The 6,092-nt window shown below is 32.4% G+C and overlaps 1 pseudogene; it reads left to right on the top strand.

Moving 5' to 3' along the window:
• The first annotated feature begins 443 nt into the window (after positions 1-443).
• LOC133307875 (beta-1,3-galactosyltransferase 7-like) lies at positions 444-4,504 on the top strand (annotated as a pseudogene).
• Positions 4,505-6,092: the final 1,588 nt, after the last annotated feature.

Raw genomic sequence — 6,092 nt, 5'->3', positions numbered from 1 at the left:
TTGTTTTGAGCCGCCGTATACCCTGCGGTAGTTGCCGGTTCTTCGAAACCTTCTTGGACGACCTCCCAAGTCTTGAGACCCGAGAAGAGCTTTCATTTGGATGCTCCAATTCTCGTAGTTCGCCTTCGTAAGTCGGGGTAGCGGCACATTACCGATCATACTCTCCATTAGCTCTGATACCAATTTGTTAGGAGAAGAGTAAAAACAAAGAAGTTTTACTAAGGTAGAAGTCGTAACTTTTACATTCAAACAATAGATTTTTAAATTACAAAACTTGTAACTCTACAATAAAGACACTTAACACCACAATAAACTCACATAACTTCAGAAACTTAAAAACATAAAACTGACATTTAACGTTTGCTGAATTAAACCCATTAAAAACTAAACTGACTGCTGAATTAAACCCATTAAAAATTAAACTGACACATAACTCCACATTTAATGTTTATTCAACAAAGTATCGTGAACCTGAGTTTTGGAAGTTTGGTAAATACTTCCGACATGCAACTGGGCAGATATATGCAATCTCTAAGGAGCTGTTTGGTATATGGTAATATTTAGGATGCCTTGGAAAGTGGACGTGAGAAGTTTTTATTCTCATGTTTGATAGAAGGAAAACAAGAAAAATGTCTGGGGATTTTTTTTTCCTTGGAATTCATTTAACACTAGCGAACGAGATTTCAGAATCCATTTTTGGATGTGGTATTTGTTTTTCCCTGCGGCGTTGGAATCTATTTTACATATTTTCGGTCTAAATTACCCTCCATTTTACATTCATTGGGCACTGATGATTTTTTATTTTTTTACTCTTGTGCAATCACAAGGGTAGTTTCGTAAACACTATCTTTTTTCCCAGCAATATTTTGTCATCAACCAAACACATCTTCGGTAAAATTAATTAATATTTCCGGTAATATTTTTGTCTACCAAACACTTTTTTTTAACATTCCAGGTGAATTTTTATACCCACCATATTCCCGTATATATTTTTCCCCCGGTAAAAAAAAATATCTCCTGGACCAAACGCCCCCTGGCCACTTACATTTCCATCAATCAGTATGGATATTGTTTTCCATTCAATATTAATTAGCTATTTTTTTTTATCTCTGGCCAACTATAGTGACTTTTCTTCTTTATATATATGAAGAAACATTTTTGAATGTGAAATTAAGCACCCAACTAGATTTTTCACTGTGCAGAATGATTGTGTTGTCATTTTTTTAAAGCAAAATACTCTTTAAAAAATACAAATTTTAGTCAGAAGCATTTTTGTACATTCAGTTAAAAATGTTTCCAAGATAGGAACTCTTTAGCAGAATCTTATGTACGTTTGGCATGGAATATAATGTCTTGCAAGACAAATTTCACGGGGTTCCTAATTGTGACTGCAGGCCAATATTGCACAAATATGCTAATGAAGATGTCTCACTCGGCGCATGGTTCATTTGTCTGGAAGTTGAGCATATTGATGACCGTAGTATGTGCCGTGGGACTCCTCCAGGTATGGCATCTGAAAATAAGTAACTAGTAAACATTCTCTGGCAAAAAAATTTATTTATTGTAATTTAATTAAATAATTACGCAAATATCACAGTTTGAGAAATATTTACACATCTATTGCACACTGTGACGCCCCACTGGAGCGTCTCTCGTGAAGAGGAAGACGCCCAAATGGGGCGTCTCTCATGAGGTGGTGACACGTGTCACTTGTTTTTCCAAAAAAAAATTAATTTAATCATAAAATTTCTAAAGGCCATAACTTTTGACTCGAGTATCCAAATCAGGTAATTTTTTTTTGATTCCACATAACTTTTCGAGATCTACGCAATGACATCTCATTAGACATATTTTATTTCTCACAAACACAATTTTAATTTGCAAGAATTGTATTATAAGAACGGTTAAACCCAGAAGCCTCTGAGTTCATGATTTGTGATTTAATATAAAAAAATAAATAAAAATTTTGATTTGTGATTTAAATTTTTTTTATAATAATTTTTTTTATTATAACAAAATTTTGGTTTGTGATTTAAATTCAAAATAAAAAAATTATTATTAATAAGGAAAGCAAAATAAAGATTTGATTTGTGATTTAAACTAAAAAATCAATTTGAAAAATCTGTAGAAATAAAGAAAATGATTAAATAAATATTCTAAATTTCTAAGGAAGAAGAATATTATTTTTAAAATTAATGATTAATGCTATAAGCTTCTGGGTTATTATTCGTGGTCTGAAATTAATGATGGCTTATGAATATTTTTCAAAAATAAAATTACTTAAATTAGGCGTGATTTCCTCTTGATTGAAACCCAATTTAGACGTGATTGGTGAGGTGTTAGGTTTTGACAAGTGTTGACACGTGTCACATTTTTAAACTCAGAAGCCTCTGAGTTCTGCATTCTTGATTTAATACAAAAAATAAATTAAGATTTGATGTGTGATTTAAATTAAATTTTTTTTTTATTATAAAAAAATTTGGTTTGTGAATTAAATTAAAAGTAACAATTATTATTAATAAGGGAAACAAAATAAAGATTTGATTTGTGATTTAAACTCAAAAATCAATTTGAAAAATCTGTATTAATAAAGAAAATAATTAAATAAATATTCTAAATATCTAAGGAAGAAGGATTACCTGATTTAAATTTAAATTATGTTGGTGAGAAATAAAATATATCAAATGAGATGTCATTGCGTAGATCTCGAAAAGTTATGTGGAATCAAAAAAAGAATTACCTGATTTGGATATTCGAGTCAAAAGTTATGGCCTTTAGAAGTTTTATGATTAAATTAATTTTTTTTTTTTTGAAAAACAAGTGACACGTGTCACCACCTCATGAGAGACGCCCCATTTGGGCATCTTCCCCTCATGAGACGACCCAGTGGGGCGTCACAGTGTGCAATAGATGCGTAAATATTTCCCACACTGTCATATTTACGTAATTATTTAATTAAATTACAATAAATAAATTTTTTTGCCAACATTGTCTACCTATCTCTTTGGCTGTCAGATTTATCATGCATTTTGGTGTCACTGGATGAGTTCCCATCAAACTTTCTTCTTATAGGGCTCTCGACATTTTGAAAAGTTTTAAAAAGGACAACATGATGTTTTGGGCAAAAATTCCGTACTAGTGTTAATTTGCAAAAGTATTTCCACGCTGAAACACATCCGTAAAGATTGACGAGAGTAGAGCAGTCAAACACGTAGGGTTGACTGACGTGACCAGTTCCGCCACATACATCGACGTGATCAGCAGCCACGTAGGATCCAACTCACGTGTCTGCATGAATCCCGCCATTTGGTCTGACTCATTTGAGTCCCGCCATATCAATTGGCGAGACTATGCAATAGTAATACTGAGGACATCATCATCATCATGCTACTTCTTTAAACTCCTTAATTTCATTCTCTTCTTCTTCTTACTTTTTCACACCATCGTTTTTTTGTTTGTATCTTTGTGTCCCTGTACAATAATATACACCTGTCTGTCTGTCTGTCTCTCTCTCTCTCTCTTTCTGTTGAGGAAATTCCTGGAATCCGCCAAAGTTTGGAAAAAAATTTCTTCTTTTGTGGCTCTGCACTGCTTGCAAGCAAAGTTTTCAAATTTCTTCTTCTGGGTCTTACCCTTTTTCATCTGGGGCATGGCTAATTGGAGAAAAAAACAAGGTGAGGGTCATTGGCGATCCTCGTCCAATAACAGAAAGCCACCTTTGGGTAAGTACCAATTTTTTTTATAATTTTGTTTGGTTTGGTTTGGTCTCTGGCGTGTTAAATTGTTTTTCAGAGTTGTTGCATGGATTACTCTTTTTCTTTTTTCTTTTTTTTTAATTTGTTTGAAGACAGACTTGAAAAAAGTGGGTGAGAGTTGGAATTGATAAATATATCATGATCGCCCTTCTTTTCAATGGGTATTGATTTATTGCAATAGTCTCGCCAATTGATATGGCGGGACTCAAATGAGTCAGACCAAATGGCGGGATTCATGCAGACACTTGAATTGGATCCTATGTGGCTGCTGATCACGTCGATGTATGTGGCGGGACTGGTCACGTCAGTCAACCCTACGTGTTTGACTGCTCTACTCTCGTCAATCTTTACGGATGTGTTTCAGCGTGGAGATACTTTTACAAATTAACACTAGTACGGAATTTTTGCCTGATGTTTTGTCTTTTAAAGCTTCTGCTATATAATTTATATTTTTAGTTCAACTGAGTTTCTCATCCCCCCTCCCCCCACCTTTTTCTTTTCTTTTCTCTTTTGAATGTGGTTCTCATTTCGCCTAATGTTTCTGTAGACTGTGAGTGGAAGGCTCAAGCAGGTAACATATGTGATGCATCCTTTGATTGGAGCTGCAGTGGAATCTGCAAGTCAGTAGAGAAGATTAAATTTGTCCACTCAAAGTGTGGTGAAGGGGATGGAGGTGTTTGGAGTGCTTTATTTTAGGTTGCTTCAAGGGAAGAGGAACTGATAGTTTAATGCAATTGAAACAAAGGTAGTTTTCTTTTCTGGGTTGTGAGTCGGAAATCTGTGCAAATAGAAATAACATGGAAGATTTCCTCAGCCTTTTAAAGCTACCGGAGAGGATGCTTGATCATTTTGGTGGAAACTGTTCTTTCAAGTTTAGAATTGCATGAATTTGGATTTAAGGTTACACGTGTTCATGTTTCCTTCCCGTCTTATTTTTAGGGTGTGGGAGGATGTGATATCTATACTCGGTGTTATGTAACATAGGCCTCTTTTTTATGTTTCTGTTTCTGTTTGTTTTGTATACTGAAAAGCCAATGAATTCATAGTTTTGTTGATACGTTCAAAGTGGTAATGTGAAATCACAAATTTCAAAAGACGTTTATATTTACAATTGATCATTTATCTGATATTATCTCTTCGGTCAAAAATTTTGCGCGCGAACCGTATATCTGATTCTTTTAAGGGACTAAAAGTGTATGAGACTTTTATGTAAAGACCTTGATGGTCTTTGGATTTACTGCTGTCATATATGAAAATAAAACAGCATATAAATTAATTTCATTGAGATTAAATATGAAGTCTTAAATATACATTTATACACATGTTAATTTTGTGTATTATTATTTATATGTATACAGTTAATGTAATAAACGTTTGTGATGACATTAAACGTAGTATTTTTTCAGTATAATGCTATACAATCGCTTCTCGATATTTTTTTTCGACAAACCGATCAAATTTTTTTTTTTCGTGCATCGTACGAGTCATGTACTAGTAAAAATAAAAGTAAAATTGAGATGGGGAGTGAGTGTGAGTTATGAGGGTGAGAGTGGCAAGGGGATGGCTCATGGCGTACCATCTAACCCAATCACACATGAGAGATGTTGGGATTGGGTCACGTGACCCGTGCTATTTTTTTAATTCAGTAAAGAGAGGTGCCCTCTGCCCACTGGTTGAATTCATTAAAGACCATTTGTGTTTTGCAAAAGAATCATAGGAAGATAAAATATACACATAAAAATATATAGGTTTATATATATATATATATATATATATATATATATATATATATATATATATATATATATTATCTCTTCTCTTAACATGTTTTTACATATTCTTATATGTTTGGTAATTATATAAAACTGTTTTGAGGATTTTAAAAGAGAAAAGATGAAATAATTTATTATTAGGATAAGTTATTTTCATTTTCATTTTTTATTCATTATAATAATATTTTTTTATAATAAGAGCTCTTCTTAAAAAATATCATTTCAAATATGCTAGTATTAATACTTTAACTTACCTAGCTCCAGTAAAAATTTCAAATAGGCGCGGGTTTGAGGTTAATTTATTTATTCTCGTTTTAAGATTCATAATTTAAATAAACAGTATCTTTAATTTAGTAATGAAATCATTTTTTATTTATATTACATGAATAAACAAGTTCACTTAAAAAAAACCAAAATATTTAGGAAAAAGAGCGCAGTCCGTTTGTAGGAGTGATGTTAAATTGCTATTTCAATTATCTATTAATATGTTTTTATGAAAAATATATTTCTCATGTGGTATGAGATAAAATTATCTCATATACACATAAAAGTAGATGAATTTTTT

This window comes from Gastrolobium bilobum, unplaced genomic scaffold (genome assembly GCF_033153095.1).
Source record: "Gastrolobium bilobum isolate Gb01-03AN ecotype WA unplaced genomic scaffold, APGP_CSIRO_Gbil_v1 utg755, whole genome shotgun sequence".
NCBI classification, from domain to species: domain Eukaryota; kingdom Viridiplantae; phylum Streptophyta; class Magnoliopsida; order Fabales; family Fabaceae; genus Gastrolobium; species Gastrolobium bilobum.
This window is presented reverse-complemented; position numbering and strand designations above follow the sequence as displayed.